Here is a 19,298-nt window from a genome sequence, read left to right as displayed (position 1 = left end):
CGTTGGTACTTAACTGTGCTGCTGCAACAATTTATTTATGCTTTTTTGCCGGCATTTTTACCACCGGGCCATATATTCAGCGGGTGTTGAGGCGTTCGTAAATTCATCAGTTATTAGCGGATGTGGCACACATCCAGGAACTTTTGTTATACCTAACTATATCCATACTATGACTAATAATAATACTACTTACTCAATTCACGTCACAAATAGTATGGTTGGTGAGTTCAAGTGTTTAATTGCTTTGCTACATTTTTGCAGTATTAATTTGGTGGTGTTATGACAGGATTCATGTTTTGGAATATTTGTAGCATTCTGTACAGGCTTCCTTCTTTCTTGTCATTTAGGTTAGTATTGTGGAGTAACTACAATGTTGTTGATCCATCCTCAGTTTTCTCCTATCACAGCCATTCAACTGTTTTAGTGAGCCATTAGCCTCATAGGTGGGAATTCCTAAAGCGGTTTCCTTCCTCTCATTACTGGGTTAGGAAGGGCGGCTTGTATCTTCAAGTACTGGTGTATTATCACCACGTCATCCATTTTCGTTTTAGCCATCTACCAATAGCTGCCCTTCTTTCACGAGGCATTAAAAACCTCCTAAGTTTGTGGTTTAATCTGTGTTTAAATTCTGCAGGCTGAGGATCCTCAGATAATTGTATGTTAGGTACGATAATTTATCAGTCATTACATTTCATGTTAAACACTATTATTGCACACGACTAACCATCACATTTATTATGTACTTTTCTACTTCACATTTTCACTCTAACTTAGTAGGCTTTCGGCCACAACAAAATGGTTAGATACTTTATTGACTCAAGACATTTTCACCTTTTTCATTTTTTTATTAATTTATGCCATTTGGAAAGACATAATACCAGAGTGAGTGTGTTTACTCACCATGATATCATTGTTATAATCTTTGCGTATCGAGCAGGTTTGAGGTGAGGATATTCCTCAGTAGATGTAATTAAGTGTCCCAGGCCTTCCTCCAGGACTCCTTACAGCTGGGGTTACAGGCAGGGTAGAGACGCCTGAATGGTGGGGCGCTGCAACTCAGCCCTGGTCTACTGGAATACCATGCTCCTACAGGAGAGAGAGGGAGAGAGAGAGGAGAGAGAGGGAGGGAGGGAGAGAGAGAGAGAGAGAGGGAGAGAGAGAGAGGGGGGGAGAGAGAGGGGGACCAGGGGGGGCGGCGGGGGGGGGGGGAGAGAGGGGAGCGGAGGGGGGGAAGAGACAGAGAGAGAGAGGGAGACGGGGAAGAAGAGAGGGGGGGCGAGAAGGGGGCAGAGACGGGGGGGGGGGGCGAGAGAGAGAGGGGGCGAGGGGGGGGGGGGGGGGGGGGGCGAGAGAGGGACAGAGAGAGAGAGGGAGGGGGGCAGAGAGAGGGAGAGGAGAGGCCGCCAGCGGGCGGAGCGAACAAGGAGGGGGGGAGAGGGCCCGGGGGGGGGGAGGGGAGAGAGAGAGAGAGAGAGGGGAGGGGAGAGGGAGGGAGAGGAGACAGGAGAGGGGGGGGAGAGCAGGGGGGGGGGGGGGGAGGGGGGGAGGACCACACACTAGAGGGATAATCATATCACAGTGGATTTTAATGAGTTTTATTCTGTTTAAAATACAATAAAAAAGCTGTTGAAAAGCCTGAATAACACTAATATATTCACACCAGGGTGTGTGTGTGTGTGTGTGTGTGTGTGTGTGTGTGTGTGTGTGTGTGTGTGTGTGTGTGTGTGTGTGTGTGTGTGTGTGTGTGTGTGTGTGTGTTTTGTTGTGTGTAATAGCACTAATAATCTTCTCGCAGGGGAGCGTAGGGGAGAGAGCGCTACGAAAATAATCTCACTTTGAAATGAAATGACGAGGTTACTAATAGTTATATTAGTCTCAATGTCAGAGAGGAGGAGGGGGAGGGGGGGGGAGGGAGAGGAGGGGGGGGGGGGGGGGGGGGGGGGGGGGAGGAGGAGGAAAAAGAGGCTGTGAGGGAGAAAGAGGATTAGGACGGTGGAGGGCAAAACTGTTCTCTTTATTAAATCACACTGTGTCTTTCACTATGTGTTCTGTATTCCTATATTGTGCAGTGGTGTGTCTTATTCCTTTGTGTGCAGAGTGGTGTGTCTTATTCCTACTGTGGTCAAGTGTTATCTGTATTCCTATATGTGGTGCAGAGTGGTGTGTCTTATTCCTCCATGTAGTGCAGAGTGGTGTGTCTGTTTTCCTACATGTGGTGCAGAGTGGTGTGTCTGTATTCCTCCATGTGGTGCAGAGTGGTGTGTCTGTATTCCTCCATGTTGTGCAGAGTGGTGTGTCTTATTCCTCCATGTGGTGCAGAGTGGTGTCTTATTCCTCCATGTGGTGCAGAATGGTGTTTGTATTCCTATATGTGGTGCAGAGTGGTGTGTCTTATTCCTACATGTGGTGCAGAGTGGTGTGTCTGTATTCCTATATGTGTTGAGATGGTGTGTCTGTATTCCTCCATGTGGTGCAGAGTGGTGTGTCTGTTTTTCCTACATGTGGTGCAGAGTGGTGTGTCTTATTCCTCCATGTGGTGCAAGTGGTGTGTCTGTATTCCTCCATGTGGTGCAGTGTGGTGTGTCTGTATTCCTCCATGTGGTGCAGAGTGGTGTCTTATTCCTCCATGTGGTGCAGAATGGTGTGTCTTATTCCTCCCGTGGTGCAGAGTGGTGTGTCTGTGTGGTGCAAGTGGTGTGTCTGTATTCCTATATGTTGCAAGTGGTGTGTCTGTATTCCTATATGTGGTGCAGAGTGGTGTGTTCTGTATTCCTCCATGTGGTGCAAGTGGTGTGTCTTATTCCTCCATGTGTGCAAGTGTGTGTCTTATTCCTCCATGTGGTGCAAGTGGTGTGTCTTATTCCTCCATGTGGTGCAGAGTGGTGTGTCTTATTTTATGTTAGTTGTTCTTATTCCTATATGTGGTGCAAGTGTGTGTCTTATTCCCACCAGGGAAGTCCTTGTTGAGAATCATCTGTTCCTAGAGAGGTGTGGTTGTGGAGGGGGTGTGGCTGCATGTGCTTACTGTGAGAACCACCATAACTCTGATACAGAGGGCGGAGCAACATGTCATCACCCTCATCCTCTTCCTCTGTACCTGGAAACCCCACCCAGGAACAGACGCAAGCACACACACTGCACGCACACACACAAACACACACACACACACACACACACACACACACACACACACACACACACACACACACACACACACACACACACACACACACACACACACACACACACACACACACACACACACACACACACACACACACACACACACACACACACACACACACACACACACACACACACGGTGAGTGGTTGCCACACTATAATAGTGATATTATAATATTATACCACATTTGTAACATTGTAGATTTACTGTACTGTATGTAGAACTTCCCAGAGAAGCCCAGATTAAAGGTGAAGTTATTGATTTGAGATCTCAGCTGGTTCTGAGTGTCCAGGAGGGCCTGGAGAAAGAGAGAGACTTTTGTTCCATTTGTTCTATGATCTTTTCTGAATGTTTTAAATGTTTTACATTTTCTGAGTGTTCTAATTGTTCTGAGTGTTCTAAATGTTCTGAGTGTTCTAAATGTTCTAAATGTTTAGAGTTCTAAATGCTAAAAAATTCTGAATGTTCGAAATGTTCGAAATGTTCTGAGTGTTCTAAATGTTTAGAGTTCTAAATGCTCTAAATGTTGTAGATGTTCTGAGTGTTCTAAATGTTCTAAATGTTTAGAGTTCTAAATGCTAAAAAATTCTGAATGTTCGAAATGTTCGAAATGTTCTGAGTGTTCTAAATGTTCTAAATGTTTAGAGTTCTAAATGCTAAAAAATTCTGAATGTTCGAAATGTTCGAAATGTTCTGAGTGTTCTGAATGTTTAGAGTTCTAAATGCTCTAAATGTTGTAGATGTTCTGAGTGTTCTTCTGCTCCCTCTGTCTCTGACTGTCTCATACAATAATCCTTTAAACAGCCCATGAGAAGCACCACCGCCTGGTATGGCAGCTGCTCGGTCCTCCACCGCAAGGCGCTACAGGGGGTAGTGCGTACGGCCCATACATCACTGGGGCCAAATCCCTGCCATCCAACTATATACTACGGTGTCAAAGCCCAAATGCGTCAACATCCTATTTCTATTCTCCCTCTATAAGGCGAGGATTGTACTCTCTGTGTACTGAACGTTTTACGTCTTCCCTCTTACTCAGAATCGCATTACTCTGACTTACACTCAGCTTCCTTATCACTCTCAACTGGCCGACCCCTGGCATTATGTTTAGTTTTATAACACTTTTGGGGTCTTTGGATTTTTATATTGTGTGAATCTTTTCTGGGTTCTCTTCCTGTATCTTTCAACGTGCTGTACTTTCACTGTTCCAAAAAATGGGGATTTGGCTCTCATAAATTACTGTTCTTTGCTGTGTGCAGAATATAAAAATTGTTTCTAAATGTCTCTCAAACAGGTTGAAAAGAGTATCTGGGATTGTTGGTCCACAAGGACCAGTCCTCCTGTGTACCTGATCGCTCTATTGTTGACACTTGTTTCTAATAAGGATGTTTTAACATTTGTAACCTGTCTGATGTAAATGTGGTTTACTTCTTTGATCAGGAGGCTTTTTGATCGTGTGACCACCAGTACTTGTTTAAAACAATGAAAGCCTTTGGTTTGGGGATGTTTTTTTCTCTTGGATAATTTACTTTATGCTGGGGGCCCTCGTGTATGTAGTGGGGGTTGGTTTGAGTTGTCCCATCCCTGTCCAAAGGGGCATCAGGCAGGGATGCCCAATTTCAGGGCAGTTATATAGTCTGGCGATTAACCATGCTTTGTTTTTTAAGAGCAAAGCTTACTGTTTTCTCTTGCCAGGTGTAATGAAGAGGTCCCACGATAGCACTGTCTCTATGCAGAGGGCGTGACAGTTTTTATTACAGGGGGTGAGATGTTAGGTTCTCTCCACCGCTTTAAGGGTGTATGGGGGCCTCCTCAGCTAGAGTCAGTTGGGGAAAGAGTGAAGCGCTGTGGGCAGGCCAGCTTCAGATGGGGTCCACTCCCACGGTTACCAGGGGGGCTTCAGTGGGGCAGAGATGGGATACTTTGGGGGTTTTTCTAGGCTCCATGTCTTTCAGAAAAAGAATGGGGAGGGTGTAGTGGAGAAAGTGTGTGCCAACTGTCAAGATGGAAATGGGTGCTGCCCCAGCTGTCTTATAGGAGGGTACTGGTAGCTAATAACCTAGCTGCCTCTACCCTGTGGCACAGACTAATGATTTTACAGCCACCAAAGGGTCTGATCAAGAGCTTCAGAGACCCTTGTCTATTTCTTCTGGTCTAGACAACATTGGATTAAACTTCACCTGTACTCCACTGACGGGTGGGCAAGGCCTGTGACATTTCTTCCAGGATCATGGCTTTCCCGGCTTCAAGCAGACCAGACTGTTGTACAGTGACGTTCTAGCTGGGTTACACGCCTACGCATTGATGAGAGAGCGGGCTGTTTGGGCTTAGACAAGCACCTTTTCCTCTTAAAGCTGGAGGGTCAGTTGCCTGGCCTACTCCATTTTATGAGTCTGTTATGCAGGCTTGGAGAGTTCTGTCAATCCCTCCTCACCCACTGTGGCTTTTTAAACCTCTTTTTTCACACACTCCATCCAGTCCCGTGTTCTGGGTTCACTACCTATTCATCCTTTGGCGTGGGGTGTCTAGCTGGTCATCTGATGTGAACGAATGGTCGTTGGAGGAGTGGGAAAGGCATCTCTCTCGCCTCACTGAGGTTAGTGTCTTTCCATACTTCATCTGCATTGTGACTACACTTCCAATTCTATCGTGGAAGGGGGTCTGGATTTCTGTTCCTGCACTATTTTTGCTGCGGCGGGGGCATTCGAGGGGGGCTGGGGATGCTGCTTTCCTTGATACCCCGGAGTGGGGAGTTCAAGGAGGTGGAAAAAAACCATGTACAGAATATGTGTAAAGGTGTCCCATGCCTCTTCCCTGGAAGGGTAAAATCGATGGGTGGGCGGGTGTGCTTGGTCCAGGTGCCTCCCCGGGCTGTTGTCGGTCATTATACAAACTCTATTATAAGAGGACAACTACCTCCAATGGAGGATAGTACATGGACCACCAACTGCATCTGGTACACCTGATCCTATGTTGGGGAGGAGTGTCCATTCTGTGCTAGTCTAAATCTGCACATTGTTTCAGTGTCCCAGGTTGGTCGGGATGATTCGACCTGATCACTATTGTTCTCACTGGGAGTTTTCTCTTCCCAACTGATATTTTGTCTTTACCGGTGTAGTTGTGTTGCTTAATTTTGTGTTGGGTGCAGCAAAATTAGCGATATGAAGCCGAAGATCAGTATTCGGGGACGGGGGGTCTGTGGATGTGGTGGGAATGCTGAGGGAATTTGTCAGCGAGACTAAGGGTTGAGTTTCCTATTATAACTTATCAACATATTGATCTGTTTATGAGTTTGGGGTATTCATCTGTTGTGTTTAGTAACTGTGGAGGGGGAATTGGAGTTGTGTTTTTTTAATTGATTTAACTACGTTTTGTATGTATTTATTGTGTGGTGGGCTCCCAATAACGCTATCTCTCTCTCTCTCTCTCTCTCTCTCTCTCTCTCTCTCTCTCTCCCTCTCTCTCTCTCTCTCTCTCTCTCTCTCTCTCTCTCTCTCTCTCTCTCTCTCTCTCTCTCTCTCTCTCTCTCTCTCTCTCTCTCTCTCTCTCTCTCTAACACACCCAAACACACATACAGACACACAGACACACACATACACACAAACACACACACACACACACACACACACACACACACTCTCCTCCCTTTTTCACCTCCTCTCTTCACTTCTGCATGTTGCTCTGTTAGCTGCTAACTCTCTCCTCCCTCACCTCCCCTCTTCTTCCCTGTCTTTCTCTCTCCTCCCTCACCTCCTCTCTTCTTCCCTGTCTTTCTCTCTCCTCCCTCACCTCCTCTCTTCTTCCCTGTCTTTCTCTCTCCTCCCTCACCTCCTCTCTTCTTCCCTGTCTTTCTCTCTCCTCCCTCACCTCCTCTCTTCTTCCCTGTCTTTCTCTCTCCTCCCTCACCTCCTCTCTTCTTCCCTGTCTTTCTCTCTCCTCCCTCACCTCCTCTCTTCTTCCCTGTCTTTCTCTCTCCTCCCTCACCTCCTCTTCTTCCCTGTCTTTCTCTTCCCTCCCCTCCCCTCCCCTCCTCTCTCCCTCCCTCCCTCCCTCTCTCCTCTCCTCTCCCGTCTCTCCCCTCCCTCCTCTCCCTCCCCTCCCTCCCCCCCTCCCCTCCCCTCCCCTTCCCCTCCCTCCCCTCCTCTCTCCCTCTCCCTCCCTCACCTCCTCTTCCTCTCCCCTCCCCTCCTCCCTCCCGTCCCACTCTCCCCTCCCCTCCCCTCCCCTCCTCTCTCTCCCTCCCTCCCCTCCTCTCTCCCCTCCCCTCCCCTCCTCTCTCCCCTCCCTCCCCTCCTCTCTCCCCTCCCCCCCTCCCTCCCCTCCCTCCTCTCCCTCCCCTCCCTCCTCTCTCCCCTCCCCTCCACTCCTCTCTCCACTCCCTTCCTCCCCTCCCCTCCTCCCTCTCCCTTTCCCTCCCCTCCCTCCCCTCCCTCCCCTCCCTCTCTCTCCCTCCCCTCCCTCCTCTCCTCTCCTCCCTCTCCTCTCTCCCCTCTCCTCTCCCCTCCTCCTCTCCTCCCTCCCCTCCTCTCTCCCTCCTCCCCTCCTCTCCTCTCCTCTCTCCCCTCCTCCCTCCCTCTCCTCTCCCCTCCCTCCCTCTCCCCTCCCCCCCTCCCCCCCTCCTCTCCCCTCCTCCCCTCCCTCCCCTCCCCTCCCCTCCCCCCTCCCTCCTCCCTCTCCCCTCCCCTCCCTCCCTCCTCCTCCCCTCCCTCCTCCTCCTCTCTTCCCCTCCCCCTCCCCCCTCCCCCTCCCTCCTCTCCCTCCCCTCCTCCCTCCCCTCCCTCCCTCCCCCTCCTCTCTCCTCTCCCTCCTCCTCCCCCTCCCCTCCTCTCTCCCTCCTCCCCTCCCCTCTCCTCCCTCTCCCTCCTCTCTCCCCTCCCCTCTCCCCTCCCCTCCTCCCTCCCCTCCTCTCCCTCCTCTCCCTCCCCCTCTCCTCTCCCCTCTCCCTTCTCCCTCCCCTCCCCCCTCTCTCCCTCCCTCCTCTCCCCCCCTCCCCTCCCCTCCTCCCCCTCCTCCTCCCCTCCCCTCCCCTCCCCCCTCCTCTCCTCTCTCCCTCTCCGTCCTCCCTCTCTCCTTCCTCTCTCCTCCCCTCCCCTCCTCCTCTCCCTCCCCTCCCTCCCCTCTCCCCTCCTCCCTCCCTCCCTCCCCTCCCCTCCCCTCCTCTCCCTCCCTCCCCTCCCCTCCCCTCCCCTCCCTCCCTCTCTCCCCTCCCCTCCTCTCTCTCCTCCCCTCCTCCCTCCCTCCCCTCCCTCCCCTCCCCCTCCCCTCCCTCCCCCTCCTCTCTCCCTCCCCTCCCCTCCCTCCCCTCCCCTCCCTCCCTCCCCTCCCCCTCCCCTCCTCTCTCTCTCTTCCTCCTCCTCCCCTCCCCTCCTCTCTCCCTTCCTCCTCCCTCCTCTCCTCCTCCTCCTCTCTCCCTCCTCTCCCCTCCCCCCCCTCCTCCCTCCCTCCCTCCCCTCCCTCCCTCCCCTCCCTCCCTCCCCTCCCTCCTCCCTCCCTCCTTCCTCTCCCCTCCCTCTCCCCCCTCCCCTCCCCTCCCTCCCTCCTCCCTCCCTCCCCTCCTCCTCCTCCCCTCCCTCCTCTCTCCCCTCCTCTCCTCCCTCTCCCTCCCTCCCCTCCTCTCTCCCTCCCCTCCCCTCCCTCCCTCCTCCCTCCCTCTCCCCCCTCCTCTCTCCCCTCCTCTCCTCCTCTCTCCCTCTCCCTCCTCCCCTCCCCCCTCCTCCCTCCCCTCCCTCCTCTCTCCCCTCCCCTCCTCCCCTCCCCCTCCCTCCCCTCCCCTCCTCTCTCCCTCCCCCTCCCCTTTCTCCCTCCTCCCATCCCTCCCCTCCTCTCTCCCCTCTCCCTCCCCTCCCCTCCCCTCCTCCCTCCCCTACCCTCCCTCCCCTCCTCTCTCCTCTCCTTTCCTCTCTCCCTCCCTCCCCTCCTCTCTCCCCCTCCCTCCCCTCTCCCCTCCCCTCCCTCCCTCCTCTCTCCCTCCCTCCCTCCCCCTCCCTCCCCTCCCCTCCTCTCTCCCCTCCCCTCCCTCCCCTCCCCCTCCCCTCCCTCCCCCCCCTCCCTCCCCCCTCTCCCCTCCTCTCCCCCCCTCCTCCTCTCTCCCTCCCCTCCCTCCCTCCCTCTCCCCTCCCCTCCTCTCTCCTCCCCTCCCTCCCCCTCCCCCCTCCTCTCTCCCCTCCCCTCCTCCTCCCTCCCTCCCCTCCCTCCCTCTCCTCTCTCCCCCTCCCTCCCCTCCCCTCCCTCTCTCCCCCTCCCTCCCTCCCCTCTCCCTCTCCCCTCCCTCCCCTCCTCTCTCCCCCTCCCTCCCTCCTCCTCTCCTCCTCTCTCCTCCCTCCCCTCCCTCCTCTCTCCCCTTCCCTCCCTCCCTCCCTCTCTCCCCTCCCCCCTCCTCTCTCCCTCCTCTCCCCCTCCCCTCTCTCCCCCCTCCCCTCCCTCCTCCCTCCCCTCCCTCCCTCCCCTCCCTCCCTCCTCCCTCCCCTCCCTCTCCTCTCTCTCCCTCCTCTCCCTCCCTCTCTCCTCTCTCCCTCTCTCTCTCCCCTCCTCTCTCTCTTTCTCTCTGTCTCTCTCTCTCTCTCTCTCTCTCTCTCTCTCCTCTGTCTCTCTTTCTCTCTGCTCTCTCTCTGTCTCTCTGTCTCTCTCTCCCTCTGTCTCTCTTTCTCTCTCTCTGTCTCTCTTTCTCTCTCTCTCTCTCTCTCTCTCTCTCTCTCTCTCTCTCTCTCTCTCTCTCTCTCTCTCTCTCTCTCTCTCTCTCTCTCTCTCTCTCTCTCTCTCTCTCTCTCTCTCTCTCCCTCTGTCTCTCTTTCTATCTGTCTCTGTCTCTCTCTCTCTCTGTCTCTCTGTCTCTCTCTCTCTCTCCCTCTGTCTCTCTTTCTCTCCCTCTGTCTCTCTGTCTCTCTCTCTCTCTCCCTCTGTCTCTCTTTCTCTCCCTCTGTCTCTCTCTCCCTCTGTCTCTCTCTCTCTCTCTCTCTCTCTCTCTCTCTCTCTCTCTCTCTCTCTCTCTCTCTCTCTCTCTCTCTCTCTCTCTCTCTCTCTCTTCCCCCAACTCACCCTTTGTTCCAGTAAATAGCCTCTTTAGCTCTCAGCCTAAAACACTTCAACTAAATACTCCCTCACTTCTACAAGCACAAGCACAAGCAATCTAACTACAGTATCAATCTAACTACAGTATCAATCTAACTACACTATCAATCTAACTACAGTATCTATACTATCAATCTAACTACAGTATCTATAGTATCAATCTAACTATAGTATCAATCTAACTACAGTATCTATAGTATCAATCTAACTACAGTATCTATAGTATCAATCTAACTATAGTATCAATCTAACTACAGTATCTATAGTATCAATCTAACTATAGTATATATAGTATCAATCTAACTGCAGTATATATAGTATTAATCGAACTACAGTATCTATAGTATCAATCTAACTACAGTATCTATAGTATCAATCTAACTACAGTATCTATAGTATCAATCTAACTACAGTATCTATAGTATCAATCTAGCTACTGTATCTATAGTATCAATCTAACTACAGTATCTATAGTATCAATCTAACTACAGTATCTATAGTATCAATCTAACTACAGTATATATAGTATCAATCTAACTGCAGTATATATAGTATTAATCTAACTACAGTATCTATAGTATCAATCTAACTACAGTATCTATAGTATCAATCTAACTACAGTATCTATAGTATCAATCTAACTACAGTATATATAGTATCAATCTAACTACTATCTATAGTATCAAATCTAACTACAGTATCTATAGTATCAATCTAACTACAGTATCTATAGTATCAATCTAACTACAGTATCTATAGTATCAATCTAACTACAGTATCTATAGCATCAATCTAACTACGGTATATATAGTATCAATCTAACTACGGTATCTATAGTATCAATCTAACTACAGTATCTATAGTATCAATCTAGCTATTGTATCTATAGTATCAATCTAACTACAGTATCTATAGTATCAATCTAACTACAGTATCTATAGTATCAATCTAACTATAGTATATATAGTATCAATCTAACTGCAGTATATATAGTATTAATCGAACTACAGTATCTATAGTATCAATCTAACTACAGTATCTATAGTATCAATCTAACTACAGTATCTATAGTATCAATCTAACTACAGTATCTATAGTATCAATCTAGCTACTGTATCTATAGTATCAATCTAACTACAGTATCTATAGTATCAATCTAACTACAGTATCTATAGTATCAATCTAACTACAGTATATATAGTATCAATCTAACTGCAGTATATATAGTATTAATCTAACTACAGTATCTATAGTATCAATCTAACTACAGTATCTATAGTATCAATCTAACTACAGTATCTATAGTATCAATCTAACTACAGTATATATAGTATCAATCTAACTACTATCTATAGTATCAATCTAACTACAGTATCTATAGTATCAATCTAACTACAGTATCTATAGTATCAATCTAACTACAGTATCTATAGTATCAATCTAACTACAGTATCTATAGCATCAATCTAACTACAGTATATATAGTATCAATCTAACTACAGTATCTATAGTATCAATCTAACTACAGTATCTATAGTATCAATCTAGCTATTGTATCTATAGTATCAATCTAACTACAGTATCTATAGTATCAATCTAACTACAGTATCTATAGTATCAATCTATCTACAGTATATTTAGTATCAATCTAACTACAGTATATATAGTATTAATCTAACTACATTATCTATAGTATCAATCTAACTACAGTATCTATAGTATCAATCTAACTACAGTATCTATAGTATCAATCTAACTACAGTATCTATAGTATCAATCTAACTACAGTATCTATAGTATCAATCTAACTACAGTATCTATAGTATCAATATAACTACAGTATCTATAGTATGAATCTAACTACATTTACAACATGGGAATTATATTGTTACGCTAAATGTTATGGTAATGCTAGCATGCTAATGCTAAACATACGGTAAGCTATGGTAATGCTAGCATGCTATTGCTAAACATATGGTCAATCTAATGTAATGCTAGCATGCTAATGTTAAACCTATGGTAAATCTAAGGTAATGCTAGAAGGCTAATGCTAAACATATGGTAAGCTATGGTAATGCTAGCATGCTAAAGCTAACCACCTATGGTTGGTTGGTTTGTGGTTTTCTCCTTTTTCTTCTCTATCACTTTTTTAGTTCTTTATCCCTTTTGTTAACCCATCTGAATGGCTGTACAATCATGTAATAAAAGCATTAGGGTGCATCTAATTCTGACGGGTTGGAATGTCAACATCACATCTTGGGGACTGTAACAACGGATAATTTTTGTTGTTGTTGCTAAAAACCAAATTGATAGGGTGAGGTCGTCGTCGGGTGAGGTCGTCGGGTAAGCTTGGCTTTATACATAGTTTGGGCTTTGTCGAGTAAGGCTTAAACTATGTATTTAGATTGTAGTTAGGTATTGTAGGTAGTTATCGTGGGTTGTTGTATGTAATTATTGTAGGTTAGTATTGTATTCGGCTGAGCCCGGTGTAGCACAAAGCTAGCTGGCTAACCCACTACCTAGCGGGTAGCTACTGGCAACTATTAGCAACGGTATAGCTGAGAGTGCCTGTAATTACGCCAGCTGGCTGCCTACAATAATTACATACAATATTTGCCTACCATTCAGCAGTTTTCTAACCTCATTGTCTGAACCGTTAACGTTAGGTAGTAAGTGGCTACTGTGCTTGAAATTTAGCTAGCTTGTTGCTACCTGGATAGCAACTAGTAAACAATAGCTGGAACGACCTGGCGAACAGACGCGAACTGGCTGAGTCAACTCAGTGGCTAGCTCTGCACTTGGCTAGCTAACAGTAGCTGCTAGGGGTAAGTCATAACCTACATTTGTGTTTTATTTTTACATATTGGTAGCTAGAGTCGTTCAAGGAATTCGGGACATGGGTGACTAGTTAACGTTAGTCTTGCTCTCTCTGTGTGTTCGTGCCGTGAAAGGAGGGGTTTCTTCTTTGTCTGAAAGCAATGGCTAGCTAGTATGCTAACTATTCTAGCTAATTAACTGGCTGAATAAGTTGACGACGGACTCGCTCAAGCTGTCGGGACTAACACACAACGTTAGACACGGACACGAACGATCTGCTTGGCGTGTTGACACACTGGTGGTTTGTTGTGGCCGAGTATTGGTGCTAAACCGTGTTGTTGGAGTCCGGCATGCTAGCTGGCTGTGGCGTCTTATGACTAGGTGCCCTGGACGATTTTCACGGAAGAATACTGTACCTAGTTAGCTAGCTGAATAAACTAAGTTAGTCTATTCCTAGAAAACATTGAACCTCTGTAGTTTACAACAATTATAGTTTCTGAGGTGGAAGTTGGGAGAGTTATATTTGGGTGTTGTGGTGAGGGAGGCCCCGCTCTCTCCTTTCCCAGATGTTTAGTTAATTTCATTCTGATCTCCTCTGCATTATTGTAGCCATTTTCTGCAGCCTGTCAACTATTACTCTGCCTATCCCTGTTCTCTCCTCTCCCCACAGGCTATACAAACGCCTCACACCGCGCGGCTGCTGCCTCTCTAACCTGGTGGTCCCTGCACGCACCACCCACGTGGAGTTCCAGCTCTCAGGCAGCCTCTGGAACTGCCGTTCTGCTGCCAACAAGGCAGAGTTCATCTCAGCCTATGCTACCCTCCAGTCCCTCGACTTCTTGGCGCTGACGGAAACATGGATTACCACTGAAAACACTGCTACTCCTACTGCTCTCTCCTCGTCTGACCATGTGTTCTCGCATACCCCGAGAGCATCTGGTCAGCGGGGTGGTGGCACAGGAATCCTCATCTCTCCCAAATGGACATTCTCTATTTTTCCCCTGACCCATCTGTCTATCTCCTCATTTGAATTCCATGCTGTCACAGTCACTAGCCCATTTAAGCTTAATATCCTTGTCATCTATCGCCCTCCAGGTTCCCTTGGAGAGTTCATCAATGAGCTTGACACCTTGATAAGTTCCTTTCCTGAGGATGGCTCACCCCTCACAGTTCTGGGGGACTTCAACCTCCCTACGTCTACCTTTGACTCATTTCTCTCTGCCTCCTTCTTTCCACTCCTCTCCTCTTTTGACCTCACCCTCTCACCATCCCCCCCTACTCACAAGGCAGGCAATACGCTTGACCTCATCTTTACTAGATGCTGTTCTTCTACTAATCTCACTGCAACTCCCTCCATGTCTCCGACCACTACTTTGTATCCTTTTCTCTCTCGCTCTCCTCCAACACTACTCACTCTGCCCCTACTCAGATGGTAATGCACCGTCGCAACCTTCGCTCTCTCTCTCCCGCTACTCTCTCCTCTTCCATCCTATCGTCTCTTCCCTCTGCTCAATCCTTCTCCCTCCAATCTCCTGATTCTGCCTCCTCAACCCTCCTCTCCTCCCTTTCTGCATCCTTTGACTCTCTATGTCCCCTATCTTCCCGCCCGGCTCGGTCCTCCCCTCCTGCTCCGTGGCTTGACGACTCATTGCGAGCTCACAGAACAGGGCTCCGGGCAGCCGAGCGGAAATGGAGGAAAACTAGACTCCCTGCGGACCTGGTATCTTTTCACTCCCTCCTCTCTACATTTTCTTCATCTGTTTCTGCTGCTAAGGCCACTTTCTACCACTCTAAATTCCAAGCATCTGCCTCTAACCCTAGGAAGCTCTTTGCCACCTTCTCTTCCCTGCTGAATCCCCCCTCCTTCCTCTCTGTGGATGACTTCGTCAACCATTTTGAAAAGAAGGTTGACGACATCCGATCCTCGTTTGTTAAGTCAAATGACACTGCTGGTCCTGCTCACACTGCCCTACCCTATGCTTTGACTTCTTTCTCCCCTCTCTCTCCAGATAAAATCTTGCGACTTGTGACTGCAGGCCGCCCAACAACCTGCCCGCTTGACCCTATCCCCTCCTCTCTTCTCCAGACCATCTCCGGTGACCTTCTCCCCTACCTCACCTCGCTGATCAACTCATCCTTGACCGCTGGCTATGTCCCTTCCATCTTCAAGAGAGCGAGAGTTGCACCCCTTCTCAAAAACCAACACTCGATCCCTCTGATGTCAACAACTACAGACCAGTATCCCTTCTTTCTTTTCTCTCCAAAACTATTGAGCGTGCCGTCTTTAGCCAACTCTCTTGCTATCTCTCTCAGAATGACCTTCTTGATCCAAACCAGTCAGGTTTCAAGACTGGTCATTCAACTGAGACTGCTTTTCTCTGTGTCACGGAGGCTCTCCGCACTGCTAAAGCTAACTCTCTCTCCTCTGCTCTTGTCCTTCTAGACCTGTCTGCTGCCTTTGATACTGTGAACCATCAGATCCTCCTCTCCACCCTCTCCGAGCTGGGCATCCCTGAAGCTGGAGACTCTTATCTCCCTCACTAGCTTTAAGCATCAGTTGTCAGAGCACCTTACCGATCACTGCACCTGTACACAGCCCATCTGAAATTAGCCCACCCAACTACCTCATCCCTATATTGTTATTTATTTTGCTCATTTGTACCCCAGTATCTCTATTTGCACATCATCTCTTGCACATCTATCAATCCAGTGTTAATACTAATTGTAATTATTTTGCACTATAGCCTATTTATTGCCTTACCTCCACAACTTGCTACATTTGCACACACTGTATATATATTTATTTCTGTTGTATTTTTGACTTTGTTTTGTTTTACCCCATATGTAACTCTGTGTTGTTGTTTTTATCGCACTGCTTTGCTTTGTCTTGGCCAGGTCGCAGTTGTAAATGAGAACTTGTTCTCAACTGGCTTACCTGGTTAAATAAAGGTGAAATAAAAAAATAAAAAATAAAAATATACTGACAGAAATACACCACAGTATTCCTGGAAAAGGACTGATATTACTGACAGAAATACACCACAGTATTCCTGGAAAAGGACTCATATTACTGACAGAATCAAAACAAACTGATTATAACAGATGACATGACATACACACACTGTCTCCTCCTACCCTGACATCCTTGGTGTTCATGCGTGTTCCTTCCTTCCCAACAAAGATGTCATCTATGTCCACCAGGATGTGACGCTCCAACCCCAACGACAACTTCCTGTCTGTGAGGTAAGTGATAGCGTCCACCAATAGGAGCCTGTGTAGCCAGTAGGTCAGGCCGTGTCCGAAGACGACCCTCTGAACCCCGTCAAACAGCCCCACATCCAGCACCACCGTAGCTTGTAGGCCCCAACTGAAACCAGGGACTGGATTATCTATGCTACCCGCTCCGGGGCCTCCCTCCCTGGGCAGCGCCTGGACCTGGACCTGGGCCTGGACAACAGCCTGGTAAGAGGAGTGGTTGGAGGTGAAGGTGGTCCAGTCATCACCAGGGAGAGGTCCACGGTCCGTACCAGCCCGCGTCAGGTGCAGGAGGGGCGAGCGTGACATCACAGAGGCGTCTCGGAGCGCCTGATTGGTCCGTAGCAGCAGGGGTAGACCCCGGAGATTCAGCAGGGGAGGAGAGTTCTGATTGGCTCTGTGGAAGGTGATGATGCCGACTCGGTAATGGAGACAGTACTGGGGGACAACAAGGGACAAAAGTTGGCAAGCGTTAGCTGACAACCAGACAAACGTTAGCAAACGTTAGCTGACAACCAGACAAACGTTAGCAAACGTTAGCTGACAACCAGACGAACGTTAGCAAACGTTAGCTGACAACCATACGAACGTTAGCTAATGTTAGCGGACAACCTGACGAACATTAGCGAACGTTAGCTGACAACCATACGAACGTTAGCTAATGTTAGCTGACAACCAGACAAACGTTAGCAAACGTTAGCTGACAACCAGATGAACGTTAGCGAACGTTAGCTGACAACCATATGAACGTTAGCGAATGTTAGCTGACAACCATACGAACGTTAGCGAACGTTAGCTGACAACCGGAAGAACGTTTAGCTGACAACAAGATGACACATTCCATTAGTTTTTTGTGTCCAATGTCAGTGAATGCTCATGGCTAACGTTAGCTAACAGTTTGAGAAGGTAATGTGCGGCAAACGTAAGTGAGTGTCAATACAAAAAGTAATCTGTACAAAAATGAGCTTCACCATAACATTTTGGAATGCTCATTGAACGTTCTTACTAAGTAATTTACACCTTCCACTACAATCCCTTGAAAAATGTCCTGCGGATGCAGAGATGTGTGGACATTCGGTATTAAATCCTTTTCTTCAAGCCGACCTAGTGGAAAGTGTAAATTAGGAATGTGAGAAGAGAAGTGGGTCATTTCCCTGTAAAACCATGAGTACCAACATGTGAACTTTATAAGATACAATTTTGGTGTCAAATGAAAGCTAAGAGTTTATATTTTGGGGAAATTAAGGCATAGATACGTTTGTCAACCATTTTCCATCCTAAAAATTAGGAATAAGCAAAGGCTTTGATTTCTGGTCACACAGATGGAAAAGGGCTTTAAAAAATTATTAAAAAGGAATTAGAAATCCATCAAAACACAATCCTTTTGAAGTAAAGGCCCCTTGCCAACTAATATCAACATTTATATTTCGTTTTTATTAAATGATTTGCCTTCTGTAAGTACAAAATATTGCCTAGTGTCTTGTCATTCTGTTACCGTAAACCCTCATATCTTTAAGATATTTGATCATTTCTCAACCCTCATTAGGGAGGATTATAAAAGTTCAGAGAAATAACAACTAAAAAGGTAGACCTATCAATTAGTTCGTGTTTTTAACCGATTACAATTTTGTTTATGAATTATGAAGTGATTTAGACACATCATAGCTGACATCCCGTTCTGTCTGCAGACGTTGTTTTAATTTGGAGCAGATATTTAACGTTTTTTGGAAAACGTGGTCACATAACAAACTGAGGGAGATTTTACTGTCATTCTGTTACCAAACTTTACATCTGCACTGTTCCTCAAGTCTAATGTGTTTTAGTAAAATGTTTAATTGGCATTTTGTTAAAAGTAGACTGAATACAAGGGTATGGTTTGTTCAACTTTGCAAATCGATGGTTTTACAATTTAAATTGAAAAAAATGAGTCTCAACGTCACTCTGTTTCCGTGGAATAGCCCAGCGGCTGTCTGTTCCAGGAGTCAGTGTGTAACTCACCTGGCGTACCGGCTGTCTGTTCCAGGAGTCAGTGTGTAACTCACCTGGCGTAGCGGCTGTCTGTTCCAGGAGTCAGTGTGTAACTCACCTGGCGTAGCGGCTGTCTGTTCCAGGAGTCAGTGTGTAACTCACCTGGCGTAGCGGCTGTCTGTTCCAGGAGTCAGTGTGTAACTCACCTGGCGTAGCGGCTGTCTGTTCCAGGAGTCAGTGTGTAACTCACCTGGCGTAGCGGCTGTCTGTTCCAGGAGTCAGTGTGTAACTCACCTGGCGTAGCGGCTGTCTGTTCCAGGAGTCAGTGTGTAACTCACCTGGCGTAGCGGCTGTCTGTTCCAGGAGTCAGTGTGTAACTCACCTGGCGTAGCGGCTGTCTGTTCCAGGACTCAGTGTGTAACTCACCTGGCGTAGCGGCTGTCTGTTCCAGGAGTCAGTGTGTAACTCACCTGGCGTAGCGGCTGTCTGTTCCAGGAGTCAGTGTGTAACTCACCTGGCGTAGCGGCTGTCTGTTCCAGGAGTCAGTGTGTAACTCACCTGGCGTAGCGGCTGTCTGTTCCAGGACTCAGTGTGTAACTCACCTGGCGTAGCGGCTGTCTGTTCCAGGAGTCAGTGTGTAACTCACCTGGCGTAGCGGCTGTCTGTTCCAGGAGTCAGTGTGTAACTCACCTGGCGTAGCGGCTGTCTGTTCCAGGACTCAGTGTGTAACTCACCTGGCGTAGCGGCTGTCTGTTCCAGGAGTCAGTGTGTAACTCACCTGGCGTAGCGGCTGTCTGTTCCAGGAGTCAGTGTGTAACTCACCTGGCGTAGCGGCTGTCTGTTCCAGGAGTCAGTGTGTAACTCACCTGGCGTAGCGGCTGTCTGTTCCAGGAGTCAGTGTGTAACTCACCTGGCGTAGCGGCTGTCTGTTCCAGGACTCAGTGTGTAACTCACCTGGCGTAGCGGCTGTCTGTTCCAGGAGTCAGTGTGTAACTCACCTGGCGTAGCG

The 19,298-nt window shown here is 48.0% G+C and overlaps 1 pseudogene; it reads right to left on the bottom strand.

The window, feature by feature from the left end:
* Window positions 1-900: 900 nt before the first annotated feature.
* LOC123484764 overlaps window positions 901-19,298 on the bottom strand; it is a 21,191-nt pseudogene continuing 2,793 nt past the window's right edge.

The sequence above is a fragment of the Coregonus clupeaformis genome, unplaced genomic scaffold (genome assembly GCF_020615455.1).
Source record: "Coregonus clupeaformis isolate EN_2021a unplaced genomic scaffold, ASM2061545v1 scaf0449, whole genome shotgun sequence".
Classification (NCBI taxonomy): Eukaryota; Metazoa; Chordata; class Actinopteri; order Salmoniformes; family Salmonidae; genus Coregonus; species Coregonus clupeaformis.
Note: the sequence above shows the minus strand (reverse complement) of the source record. Positions and strands in the feature narration are given on the sequence as shown.